Source organism: Stegostoma tigrinum, chromosome 9 (genome assembly GCF_030684315.1).
Source record: "Stegostoma tigrinum isolate sSteTig4 chromosome 9, sSteTig4.hap1, whole genome shotgun sequence".
In the NCBI taxonomy this organism is placed as follows: domain Eukaryota; kingdom Metazoa; phylum Chordata; class Chondrichthyes; order Orectolobiformes; family Stegostomatidae; genus Stegostoma; species Stegostoma tigrinum.
The window spans coordinates 27,457,958-27,472,558 of record NC_081362.1 but is presented as its reverse complement, the minus strand read 5'-3'; the positions used below and the strand labels follow the sequence as shown (position 1 = coordinate 27,472,558).

General features: G+C 41.9%; 1 protein-coding gene across 5 annotated transcripts in view; it reads left to right on the top strand.

Moving 5' to 3' along the window:
- The window catches only part of LOC125455229 (filamin-A-interacting protein 1-like), a 294,768-nt gene that overhangs the window by 227,867 nt on the left and 52,300 nt on the right, over window positions 1-14,601 (top strand). The window contains exon 1 of one of the 5 annotated variants that reach the window (XM_048536969.2): window positions 2,312-2,464. The exons of the other annotated variants lie outside the window; for them this stretch is intronic. The gene's annotated coding sequence lies outside the window, so the exon portion shown is untranslated. Of the gene's footprint in view, window positions 1-2,311; window positions 2,465-14,601 lie in introns of those variants that run through there. 5 annotated transcript variants of the gene reach the window in all.

Below are 14,601 nucleotides of genomic sequence, written 5' to 3'. Positions count from 1 at the left end.
CCCGATTTACTTAAATGTTGCAATCAGATCACACTAAAATAAAAATTGGTTCTACATTGCCAAAAAAAGCCCAGCCATTTTAAACAATTTCCTGCTAATTAGACATTGCAATTAATTGAAAGCTATGGACTCCAAATTTAGCCAAGTTTAAACTGTAGTGGTGAGATTTGGAGCGTGAAACAGGTTGGCATTGGGCACAAGAACTGCTGACTGCCAAGGCATCTAATTAAGTGGATCACCTTAATCCTGTGAGACTTAGTTTGCTTATATTTAAGGTTCTTAACACCCTCACTCCCATTAAACTCTGCCAACTCCCCACGCCATCTCCATGTCTTTTGTAGCCTCCTCATTGTTCTCCTGCCCAACACAAATAGCCCTCCATATTCTCCTTGCCAGCTCATAACATTCATCCAGTAAGCCCTCTATGAACCCTATTGTAACAAGAAAATGCTGCTGTTACTACATCACCATTTTCTCAATCAACCAGAATCTAAGTATCAAATACAGAAACTATAAGAACTTGACATCCCTTTGTCTTGTGCAAATAAACTTTGAGTCATTATTAGACAAGATCACAGAAAAAAAGTGATTTTTATAGCATCCTAAAGTAAAGTTTTCACTTTCCTACACCTCTGACAATAAAAATAAATCTTTTACATGAGTCTGGCTTTTCACCAACTTGAGGATGGGTTGGGGTAAAGGTTATGAAGGGCCTTGGAAGTGCATGTGGAGCATGGGTTGACTTGAATCAGAGTGGAGCATGCATATGTGTGCATGTGTGCCTTTTGACCTTGCCTTTGAAACTACCTGAATACAAACTCTAGATAACAACTCCACTGAAGGTCCATGAACCACAAATCATACAGAAGTTGACCCAACTCCAAGAACCTTGCACAGGGGAGTCTAGGAGATTACAGCATCTATTATGGAACCAATCAGATCAGAAGTATGGATTCACTAACCACATCTACCTACCTTATAGGGAGGCACAGTGGCTCAGTGGTTAGCACTGTAGCCTCACAGCACCAGGGACCCAGGTTCAGTTCCAGCTCGGGTGACTATGTGGGGTTTGCACATTCTCCCCATCTCTGCATGGGTTTCCTCCGGGTGCTCTGGTTTCCTCCCACAATCAACAGATGGATTGGCTTTGCTAAATTGCCTGTAGTGATCAGGGGTGTGTGGGTTATCGGGGGATGAGTCTGGGTGGGAAGATGCTCGAGGCAGTGTGGACTTGTTGAGCTGAAGGGCATGTTTCCATACTGTAGGGATTCTATGATCTGCATCTATCACTACCAGGAATGAGAGCTAGAATTCCCAATGTGGGTCCCACAGGCTGTTTTTAATTTACTCCTGAATTTTTCCAACTCTGTGAAAAGCTGGCCCATTATCTAGGCCTGCAATCCAGTGCAGTGCAACATGACTGGTGCCATCTTTCAGATAACATCTTAAAGCATTATTCCATTTGCCACAACCTAGACATGAAAGCTTCCATGGTATTATTCAAGGATATGCAGGATTGTTCTCCAAGTATCTTTATTGGCATTGCTTCCTCAACAATCTTTCAAAAAAAATTGAGTCATTCATTTAATTTACTTTTGAAGGGTACTTATGCTAGTTAGCTACTCTGCCTACAAAGTGACAGTGATTACACGCCAAAGGAAATTGTTTGAAACCACTTTGTGTTTACACTTTTGCCATTATTTTAAAAGATTAAAGTCCTCAGAATTGTCTCAGTGCTTGTGACACTATTGATTCTTTCATTGCGTTTTTTTAAAATTTGCATGAAACCATCCTGATAAAAACTGTGCTTCAAATAATTAGGAAGCAAGGACTTTGATGAGATTGATAAAAGATTACACAGCAATTGCAAAGAAGATAAATGTGTGCTCAATTAGCATATCAATGTATAAAATCAAGCAATTAAATAAGTTCCATCTTTTATTTGTCAGGACTGCAAGTTTGTGGGCTTTTTAATCATGTGCAGCACAGAACAAAAAATCATACTTTTTAAAGTACTAAATAGGGTTACATACAGCTTGCCTTGATTTGACATGAGTGAAGTTAAAGACATGCAAAGTTCACACCTTTTACCCCTTCTCTCCCCTGACAAAAACACCTCCCTGTCCACTAATACAAATGTAGTCTAGCCTGGGATTTGAGCTTTGTTCCAGCTGGATTCCTCTGTTAGTTGAAGTTCCTTGCACTCAGAGCTAAAACTCCACCTCTTCACCGACCAAAGTAAAATTCTACAATGTTGCCCCATATAAGGAAGAGATGACATCATTAGTTCTTAGTCCAGGACTTCTACATACCGTAAAATTCACCTCTCATTGTCTAATGACATGGCTGGAATGTTATGGTTAATTCCCAGTGGGACAGGGACCAGTGCCTGTTTGGTCTGTGAACACAGTAGAATACAGTGAAAGCTTCTCAGGCATAGAGTTAAATGTATTCTATCTTCGAGGTAAGAAAGGAGTTCTCAAATTTTCCTCTCTCTCTTGCTTTGAGTTTAAGCTGTTATGTACAGAGTGCTTACCTTTTATTTCAGCTGAGGCTTCTAAGCAGCTAAACTCACCTGGCAACTGTTTTAAGTTTTTGGAGTTCTGAGGATATTTCAGAATCCAATGCTCGTTAAAGTGTATATTTTGTTCTGCGATAAATGTTCATTTGCTGTGCTACTTATAGAGATTAAGTAAATGTTGTCAACTGACCTGTCTGTTCAGTTTTAATGTGGGATCTCTAGATGTTCTCTTTCCTTTCACAGCTCTATACTTGCTCGAGCATGGTGACTTCATGCTGAGGATCAGAGGGGGGAGAACACTTGTTTAATCTAAACCTCCTTTGTTCCTTAATTATTTTTAGATGCACTTCCCAATATTCACAATGCTCTATTGTATTTTTGCTTTGTCTTAAAGGTTTTCTTATTTAATTTGTAATGTTGTTAGAATCCCAGTCTCTCTCTATCACACACACAAACACAACATGTAATAGATGGAAGTTTGCCTTAAAATGGGGAGAGGAATGGAGGATAAGAGAAGACCCTCAGTTTACAATTAATGCAGGAAAATGTGTCAAGGCTAAGACTACTTAATTGAAGACTTCAAGTTATTGCAATGTGTATTGATCAAGTAATTATCTTGTTAATTTGTACTCTTATTGGGTGGTAGTTTGTGATTGTTTGCATAGTGTAAGCAGTAAGTTTCCTGGAGTGTGTGTGAGGTAATTTTTAATTATTAATGGCAATGATTAATTGCAGCCTGACCCAGATGTTTTTCTGCATGGTGCCCACTGAGGCAAAATTGATATCGACCTTAATTTTTTTTTGAGTTTGCACTGGTTCAAATAAAAGCGGCTCTAATCAAATATATGTTGCAGTTACATGCCCTTCTGATTTTTAAAAATATATTAGTAGTTAGATTAGATAGCTCTTAGTATGAATACCAACTCCAACTTAAAGGAGTTTTTCATTCAAAAGGGTACTGCCAGTAACATTTCTTGAACTCTCACTGCCTAACCATAAAAGATGAGCATTTCAAATGGTCCTACCAACTGCTACTGAGTTATCATTAAATTCCCTGAGCTCAATTCTCACCCCACAACCCTCTCAAGCCACATCCCCCACCTCCCACTCCCATTTCCCCTCCCTTTCAGTTTCAAATATTGCATAGGTTTTCCCACCAACTGGCCTTTGGAGCTGTGGTATTGGTAAACTGGGTAAACAAAGTAAACTGTGAGAGATGTTGTGTGAACGCGTTAGAGCTCTATTTGAGTGTGACCTTCACTGGTACTCTCATGACTCTGAGAAAGATAATTCAGAAATCTATTCTTACACATGCAAAAACAGAGCCAGCAAAGTTGTGTGCGATTCTTGCTGATTCTCATGCTCTGATGCCATGCTTTGCAATTCAAGTTTTCTATTAGGTGTGTGTTCTGGAAAGCTTTTCTTTTATTTGCAAACAAAACATTTTGACTGTACCAAGGGTCCAAAGAATTCCAACAGCAGTGAATCATTCAGGTGGTGGTCTCAGTTTCTGACTCCAAGAGCAGCATTGTCACTCCAAACTCAGCTTTGAGCTAAAGCCAGAGTCCTATGGCAGTTTTGGAAATCAGTCACTCATCTGTGACTTCAGGTTGTTAACCAGCCAATTCATACTGAGCTATGAGGACCACTAAAGCTGCAACCAATAAGAGGCAGTTCAGTTGATAGAAACAGAAGCTGAACCCTCAGTTAAGGGACAAGCCTCGCAAAGATAAAAGTACCCTCCCTACAATTGTCATGAACTTAAGTAATGAGTTCAGTAGTCAGGCCACAACGTGTAGAGGGAACATACCTATGGGGTAATCTGCAGCTGCAAGTGAAACCAGACAGGCAGAGTGGGCCTCTGATCCTTAGACCACTCAATGGGCAGCCAGTACGATGTTGGTACATTTTTGTCTATGTGCTTCTCAGGACTTAGATGCTGAAACTTCCAGTTGATTCTTGACCCATAGCCTTTAAGGTGGAATGATTACCTGCAAGTTGTGGGAAAGTAGTCCCTCCAGCCCTTTCTGGGAAATTGGCCCGATATGGAATAGAGATGAGGAGCTGCTGTATACTTACTCACCTCTACATGGATCTGAGTGGGCCTTAAAACAAGCAGCCCTAAGTCTGCGTAGGTTGGAGCACTTTTATATTAGTCTTGTTAATTATATTTAAGAGGTTTTATAGAATGGATTGACTATCCCATAATTGTAACTCGACCAAACAATGACATCACATGGTTTGTATCATTTCAGAAATACACCAGACAGAACATACTTCGTGGTCCTCGCTTTGTTCTGATACAATGTGTTGAAGTTGGCCACATGCCTAAATTATTCCACAGTCATACTAAAAGTGTGATCAAACCTTTATACTGATGTTCAGTCAGAAATCATTAAAGCTTTTCTTTTATTTGCAAACAACATTTTGACTGTACCAATGGTCCAAAGAATTCCAACAGCAGTGAATCATTCAGGTGGTGGTCTCAGTTTCTGACTCCAAGAGCAGCATTGTCACTCCAAACTCAGGACTCTGGCTTTAGTGGCCCCTTGAGTCCTGCATTGACCCTCTGAGGAGCATCCCACCCAGACCAGCCCCCACCCTATCCCTATAAGCTTGCTTTTACTGTGGCTAATCCAATTAACCTGAATATCACTAGACACTATGTGGCAATTTCACATGTTCAATTCACCTAGCCTGCATATCTTTGGAAGGCTGCAACTTTAGGACCTGGATTTTCAGTCTTGTGTGGGTGCACAGAGAAGGGAAAAATAAAATCCCAGATCTATAAGCCCAACCTATATGTTGGTATGTAAGCTGTATGTTTGTCTGATAATGTGGGGTTGGGGTGGGTGGATGCTGAATTATAAATTGGACAACTCAAGATGCAGCCATATGCAGGGGCTGACTTGCAGGAATGCCTGCCTTCGGGATCTGACACAGTATCTGAAGTTTGAAGAGTAACAGATTCGGAGAGTCAGACAGCATGGAAATAGACACGTCAGTCTAATTCATCTGAGCCAACCAGACATCCCAATCTTACCCAATCTCATTTGTTAGAATTTGGCCCATATCCCTCTAAACTCTTCCTATTCGTGTATTCATCCAAATGCCTTTTAAATGTTGTAATTGTACCAGCCTCCACCACTTCCGCTGGCAGCTCATTCAATAGACACACTGTCCTCTGTATGAAAAAGTTGCCCCTCAGGTCTTTTTTAAATCTTTCCCCTCTCACCTTAAACCTTTTGGACTTTGCTACCCTGGGAAAATAAAACTTGGCTATTCATCCTATCGATGTCTCTCATGATTTTATAAACTTCTGTAATTTCACCGCTCAGCCTCCGCAACTCCAATGAAAATAGCCACAGCCTATTCAGCCTGTCCTGCAACTCAAACTTTCCAGTCCCAGTAGCATCCTTATAAATCTTTTCTGCACCCTCTCAAGTTTAACAAAATCTTTCCTAAAGAAGGGAAAGCAGAATTGTATGCAATATTCCAAATTGGCCTCATTAATATCCTGTACAGCCGCAACATGACATCCCAATTCCTATACTCAATGTTCTGACTAGTGAAGGCAATTGTACCAAACGTCGTCTTCACCACCCTGTCTTCCTGTGACTCCACTTTCATGTAACTATGCACGTGCACCCCCTAGGTCTCTTTGTTTGGCAATACTCACCACATTAAACATACCACAAGCTCTTACTCTCACAAACTCCTCATTCTTCTACACACTCTGTACGTTTCATCTATACCAAACCATGACCTCAACCACCCCAAGGTATACCTCCCAATTGACCTCGATGGATATTCCTCCTATCTACTCCCTATGGCCTCCATTGCCTCTATGCCAAAAGGTATCGCCCTTCATTCCCCTTTGTGGTCCTTTATAGTCTGTATGCAAACTTAGTGCCAATCATACTTCCTATCCACCATGTACCCTGACACCTACCATGCCAACTTACCCACTGTTCACCATGGGCACATTCATGCAAAGAAGAGATAAATAAAGTTCTATAAATAAGTTGCTAACATCTGAAGCAATTTGAGGGAGACCAACTCTGGGTCTCAAACCAATTACCTCAACTTAAACAAGGGCATTTACAGAGGAATGAAGAGAGTGTCTGAAGTGAAAATAGACCAATGGGAAGGCCAGTAAATAACAAGTGACAGACATTTAAGCAAATATTTTATAACACTCAGAGAAGAATTACTTTAGTTAGTAAGAAGAACTTGATGAGAAGTACGGACCATCCATTATTTACAAATGCATTCAAGGAGAATATCCAAACAACAATTAGGGCATGCAAAGCAGTAAAACTCATGGTAGGCCAGAAGATTGGGAATTTTGGGAACTATAAGTAGATAACTAAAAAGCCAATAAAAAGAGAGAAAAGCATGAAAGTAAATTGGCAGAAAATATGAAAGCAAACAGAAAGGGCTTCTACAGATATATATAAAGGAGTAGCTAAAATGAGTATGTGACCTTTGTAGAATGCAACTGGGAAATTGATAACAAGGAAGAGGGAATTTGGCAGATAGTGGGAGGCTGGGTTTATTTTCCTTGGAACAGAGGAGACTGAGGGAATACCTGACTGAAGTATACAAAATTATGGCAGGCATGGATAGAGTAGATCATGGGAATTTTTTTTCCCATTGCAGAAGTGTCTAAGACCAGAAAGTATATGTTTAAGGTGAGGAATAAGTAGTTTGGAGGAGATCTGAGGAAAAGCCTTGTCACCTAAAAGTGGTAAAAATGTAGAACATGCTGCCTGAGAGGGTGGTGAAGGCAAATATTCTCACAATATTTAAGAAGTATCTGGATGTCCACTTAAAACACCAGGGCAGCGTAGGCTATGTACCAAATGCAGGTAAATGGGATTAGGATAGTTGGTGTTTGTTGGTCAGCATCAATATGGTGGACCAAAAGGCCTGTTTCTATGCTGTATGAGTCTATAACACTATAATTTAAACCAATACTTTTCATTGCTCTTCACAGTGGTAGACACCAGAAATATCGCAAATATATTAGACCAATTCAATGAAAGCTAACAATCTCAATCATGAGGATCAGTGTATTTGACAAAATAATAGGATGAAAGGCAAAAAAAAAGCACCAGGACCTGACGGCTTGCATCAAAGGCTTTAAAGGAAATAGTACAGAATTGGTGGATATATTGTTTGAAATATTCTAGAATTCACTGGCTTCCAGGGGGGATCTGTAGTTCGGAAAACAATTAACTTGATATTCCTGTTCAAGAAGGGAGAAAGACAGAAAGCAGGAAACTATAGGCCAGATAGCTGAACAATCTGTTATTGTGAAAATGCTAGAGTTCATTACTAAAAGAAGAAATAAAAGGACACTTAGAAACACATCACATAATCAACATGGTTTGCAAAAGGGAATATTGTGATTGACAAATTTGCAAGAGTTCTTTGAGGACATAACAAGCAGGGCTGATGAAGAGAAGTATAGTGAGAAGAGTAGTGTAGTACAATTTTCAGAAGGCATTTGATAACGTCACATAAAAGTTTACTGCAAAAGACAGGACAAACAATGATGGGATGATATATTAGGGTTGAGGGTTGGTTAACACATGGAAGTCATTAGGGATTAATTAACCTTTTTCAGGTTGGAATGTTATCTAAAATTACAAAGGAAGCTTGATTATTTGGACCAATGGGCCAAGGAGTGGCAGATGAAGTTTAATTTAGATAAATTCAAGGTGTTGCATTTTGGTAAGATGGACAAGGACAGGACTAACACAATTAATGGTAGGGCCCTGCAGAATGTTGTCAAACAGAGAAACCTAGGGGTTCAGGTATGTACTTCATTGAAATTTGTGTCACAGGTAGACAGGGTGGTGGAGAAGGAGTTTGGCACACTTGCCTTCATTGCTTAGACCATTGAGTACAGGAGTTGAGACGTCATGTTGTGGTTGTGCAGGACATTGGTGAAGCCAGTTTTGGAGTACTGTACTGTTGTAGATCCCCTGCTATTGGAAGGATACTTGTTAAATTGGAGAGGGTGCAGAAAACTTGTACTATTATTTTATTGGGACTTGCGTTATAAGAAGAGGTTGGATAAGCTGGGACTTTTTCACTGAAGCATAGGAGGTTGAGGGGTGACTTTATAAAATCATAAGGAGTATAGATAATGTGAATGGCAAGGGTCATTTCCCTAGAGTTGGGGAGTTCAAAATCGGAGGGCATAATTTAAGGTGAGAGGAAAAAGATTCAAAAAGGACCGGAGGGTCAACTTTTGCACACAGAGGATGGTTCGTATGTGGAATGAACTGCCAGAGGAAATCATTGCAAAGTTGGATACAGTACAACAGGACTGGGAGGCAGGATGTTAGAATTTGGTGTTTGTAAAATGCAATGGGGGGAAAGCATTGCATGGTCCCTTTAAAAGATCATGTGTGGGGTCAACCTCCTCTTTATGACAAAGTGGTAGATGTAGGTACAGTTATAACACTTAAAAGACACTTAAACAGTACATGAATAGGAAAGGCTTAGAGGGATATGGGCCAAACCAAACAAATGAGGTTAGTTTAGTTTAGGAAACTTGGTCAGCCTGAACGAATTGGACCAAAGGATCTGTTTCCGTGCTGTATGATTCTGACTCTATGACCCTACCAGGGGATCCAAGGTGGCTACCTTGGTCAGTACAGTCTCAGCCATCTGCAGGAATATGTACCAGTATAGGAAGACAGTCACTGACCTTCTCTGGTCTGCCAGGTTAAGTGCTACAATCTTCTCTCGGCTACCTCACACTCACTTTGTCTTTGCTACTGCATCCAAGTCCTTCCAAGACTCATGAATGAACTGGGGAAATAATAATGAGAAACCACGAAATGGCACAGAAATTGAATAATTACTTTGCATCAGTCTTCACAATTGAAGACACCAATAGCATTGCAAGAATTATCAAACATGCAAGGGTCAAAGGGCGAGAAGAAATAAGTACAATAACTGTTGCTAGAGAAAATGTGTTCTGGAAACTAATGGGACTAAAGACAGTTAAGTCCCCTGGACTAGATGGGATGCAGCATAGGATATTAAAGGAAGCAGTTTTTGCAACAGTGGATACACTGTAGTAATTTTCAAGGAAACCGTAAATTCTGGAACAGTCCCAGAGGATTGCACAAGTACCAGTGTGAAACCTTTATTTTAAAAGGGAAGGAGACAGAAAACAGAATTGTGCCATTAAGTTTATATTGTATCTACTTATCCATCCTATTAAAATGCATTACCTAACACAACTCTCTATCATATCAGAGATAGTGGGAACTACCGATACTGAAGAATCTGAGATAACAAGGTATAGAGCTGGATGAACACAGCAGGCCATGCAGCATGAGAGGAGCAGGAAAGCTGATGTTTCAGGTCTGGACCATTCTTCAGAAATGGGGGAGGGGAAGGGGATTCTGAAATAAATAGAGAGATAGGGGGAGGCGGATGGAAGATGAATAAAGGAACAGATAAGTGGAAAGGAGACAGACGGGTCAAAGTGGTGGGGATGGAGCCAGTAAAGGTGAGTGTAGGTAGGGAGTTAGGGTGGGGATGAGTCAGTCCTGGGAGGATGGACAGGTCACGGAGGCGGGATGAGGCTAGTAGGTAGGAGGTGGGGGTGGACCTGTCTGTTTCCTCTTATACATTGTCTACTCATTTTTCTACTATGTTGTAAGTGATTTGTATCCTCCTCACTAGATAACAAAGTGTAGAACTGGGTGAACACAGCAGGCCAAGCAGCATCTTAAGCGCAGGAAAGCAGACGGTTTGGCCCTAGACCCTTCATCAGAATGTATCCTGTATCCTCCTCACCGTTTGCCACACTTCCAAGTTTAGTCTCACCAGTAAATTTTGAAACTCTACTCAGTATTCCAAAATAAAATCCTTTATATATAGCAAAAATAGGAGCGTTCCTAACATAAGACCCAGGGGAACACCAATGTTCATGGCTTTTCAGTTTGAAAAACAGTCACTTACCAGAACTCGTTTTCTTTGCTTAATATTTTTTTCTGACTAGACTATTCCATGAGAGTCAATTTGATAAAACAGATATTTAAAAAGTACATTGTCAAAACTCTCTTAGGTCCATAGTTGACAACATTATTGTATTTCCTTCATCAAACATTTCTGTTACTTCTTCAAAAAATTCATTTAGTTTTGTCACACACGAGGCCAGAATTGTGAGAGTGAACATACCTTGGACAGTTGTCAGGCGATAATTGCTCAGGACGTAACAGAGATGGGGAAAGAAAAAGCCATTGAGGATTTTGAACATTAAATGCTCCAGAATATTCTCAGATCAGTTGTAGGGAGCACAGGTGAAACCGCATCTGAAGTACTGTTAGATATAACGAGAACTGTCAATGCTGGAGTCAGCGATAACAGTGTGAAGCTGGAAGAACACAGCAGGCCAGGCAGCATCAGAGGAGCAGGGAAGCTGATGTTTCGGGCCTGGACCCCTTTTCTGAAGAAGGGTCCCAAACCAAAACATCAGCTTTCCTGCTCGTCTGAAGTACCGTTAACAGTTTTAGAGTCATAGTGATATGGTCTCTTTATTTAAAAGGATGTGAACACATTGAAAGCAGTTCAGAAAAGGTAGCTGGGAGAGAACATTATCTCATGAAGAAAGGTTTGACAGGCTACGCCTGCATTCAGTGGACCTGAGAATAGTAGAGATGAAATATTGAGATATATAACATCCTGAGAGGGCTTGACAGAGTTGATATTAGAATACTCCACCTGTGGGAGAGTCTAGCACTAGGGAACACAACTTAAAAATCAGGGAAGGCAGAAATGAGGAAATGTTTCTTTTTCTGAGGGTTCAGAGTCTTTGGAACTCTCTTTCTCAGAGATTGATGGAAGCAGATCAATAGAAGACTCTAAAGATAAAGGTAAGTACCATTTTGACTAACAAGTGTTAAACATTATTGGGGTAAGAGAGATTGTAGAGTTAAGGCCACAACCTGGTCACTCGTCATCTTATTGAATGTCAAACAGACTTGAGGGTCTGAATGGCCTATCACTCCTACTAACTGATATGTTTGTATAAGAGTCCTAGCTATTAACATAATGCTACATCTCTCTCCAAATTCTTCATTCTACTCATAAGCTATTTACATTTTCATTCCATTCTTGCACTGACACCCCAGTTTCACTGTCAGGTCTTCTGAGTCACATAGAAAGTGGTTTAACTAATCTGCTTCACACTGTAATAAAATGTGAGGCTGGATGAACACAGCAGGCCAAGCAGCATCTCAGGAGCACAAAAGCTGACGTTTCGGGCCTAGACCCTTCATCAGAGAGGGGGATGGGGAGAGGGAACTGGAATAAATAGGGAGAGAGGGGGAGGCGGACCGAAGATGGAGAGTAAAGAAGATAGGTGGAGAGAGTATAGGTGGGGAGGTAGGTAGGGGATAGGTCAGTCCAGGGAAGACGGACAGGTCAAGGAGGTGGGATGAGGTTAGTAGGTAGATGGGGGTGCGGCTTGGGGTGGGAGGAAGGGATGGGTGAGAGGAAGAACCGGTTAGGGAGGCAGAGACAGGTTGGACTGGTTTTGGGATGCAGTGGGTGGGAGGGAAGAGCTGGGCTGGTTGTGTGGTGCAGTGGGGGGAGGGGACGAACTGGGCTGGTTTAGGGATGCGGTGGGGGAAGGGGAGATTTTGAAACTGGTGAAGTCCACATTGATACCATTAGGCTGCAGGGTTCCCAGGCGGAATATGAGTTGCTGTTCCTGCAACCTTCGGGTGGCATCATTGTGGCACTGCAGGAGGCCCATGATGGACATGTCATCTAGAGAATGGGAGGGGGAGTGGAAATGGTTTGTGACTGGGAGGTGCAGTTGTTTGTTGCGAACTGAGCGGAGGTGTTCTGCAAAGCGGTCCCCAAGCCTCCGCTTGGTTTCCCCAATGTAGAGGAAGCCGCACCGGGTACAATGGATGCAGTATACCACATTGGCAGATGTGCAGGTGAACCTCTGCTTAATGTGGAATGTCATCTTGGGGCCTGGGATAGGAGTGAGGGAGGAGGTGTGGGGGCAAGTGTAGCATTTCCTGCGGTTGCAGGGGAAGGTGCCGGGTGTGGTGGGGTTGGAGGGCAGTGTGGAGCGAACAAGGGAGTCACGGAGAGAGTGGTCTCTCCGGAAAGCAGACAGGGGTGGGGATGGAAAAATGTCTTGGGTGGTGGGGTCGGATTGTAAATGGCGGAAGTGTCGGAGGATGATGCGTTGTATCCGGAGGTTGGTAGGGTGGTGTGTGAGAACGAGGAGGATCCTCTTAGGGCGGTTGTGGCGGGGGCGGGGTGTGAGGGATGTGTTGCGGGAAATACGGGAGACGCGGTCAAGGGCGTTCTCGATCACTGTGGGGGGAAAGCATCTGCAGTTCCCATTATCTCTGATATCCAGCATCTGCAGTTCCCATTATCTCTGATATCCAGCATCTGCAGTTCCCACTATCTCTGATATCTAGCATCTGCAGTTCCCATTATCTCTGATTCCAGCATCTGCAGTTCCCATTATCTCTGCTTCACACTGTCTTTGTTTCCCTTGGAGGAAGGGCAGGGACAACTGCATCCATAGGAGATGTGAACAATACACAAAAGCGATAGGGGTGTCCTTCCCATCACCTGAGCAGTCAATTCCAATCCACAAGGGCAGCTTGCTAATTGACACCTTTACTAGTTGAAAAGTAAACTCAGCAGAGGTTGGATATCTGAAATAAAATCAAACGTTTTGGAAAATCTCAGCGTGTCTGGTAGCATCTTTGGAACTATCGATCAATGCTTGTCTGTTTTGTCTCAGGATGTCATGGGTGGTGTTGTCTTAGTAAGAATGAGGATGAATCATAAGACTGAACTCAGCCAGGTTGGCTCTTGTTCTGAATGCTGACAGAATCCCAAGGGCAGGGTTGTGTATTAGTTCCTGTACTTTATAGATGAAGTTGAAGACAACCGCTTGGTTTGTATGATAGCGATCTACCGCCTGGCCTTGTCCAAGTCAGCCTCTGTGATATCTGGTCAGACAGTATGTAGGAGTCTTTGAGTCTAGTGTGTAACCTCTTGCCCATTAGGAGTTCTGAAAAAGTCATGTCATTGTGCACAGAAGTAGACCATTAACAAAGCAAAGATAACAAAACGTGGAGCTGGATGAACACAGCATCTTAGGAAGTAAGCCCAGTTTGATATCTTCATTTGTCTTTAACAAGGTCTTGACTGTGTAGAATCTTCCACCTTCACCCTCTGCGTTGGTTTGTGGGTATTGAGGTGAGCTGTCTTAGAAATTTGAAGAAGTCATTAGTGAAATTTAGACGATTGTCTGAGATGACCATCTTGGGAATTCAAAGTGTGGCAAAATCCCTTTCAGCATAGCGATAATTACTGACCAGGTGAAGCCATAAAATCATTTGACCTCCAGCCATTAGGAATATTAGTGAATGAAAATGAGAAAAAGATCCATCCCCATTAGCAAGAGGCTATACATGAGACCATCATGGTTCCTTATATTCTTGCATATGGACTGTACATGTTAGACAATAGCCTTTGACGTGACAGGACACTAGATAAAGTTGGGGTACATGCTTGGCTCTTGCTAATGCCCACCTGATCCTGAAATAGGCAGTGGAGAAAGTCCAACTCTAATATAATGGGAATAACAACGCAGTCACTATAAATGGGGTTGACATCTAGAATGCTAAGATGATGACATTGCTCAATATTTGGGATGGGTGGAATGTGTTTCAGTTCATAGGCACTGGCAATAGTATTGGGCAGAAGAGAACTGTCCCAGAATAACAGGCTTCACTGTTTGGGACCAAGCTCCTGATGAATTGAATACTCAATCTTTGAACAAATGAGAGACGGGAGAAATCAAGAGTGCGGAAATGTAGACTTACAAAGCAAAAGGATGTGAAAGCATTGCAGGGCAGCCATTTGATACCTAGAGTGGGACTGGAAGGGCTATAGTGTACAAACATTGAAAAACAGCAGCAAATAGGGTCAAAGGGAGACAAAATGGTCGAGGCCCTCTACTTAAATGGATGTAGTATTTGGAGCAAAATAAATGAATTAAAAGC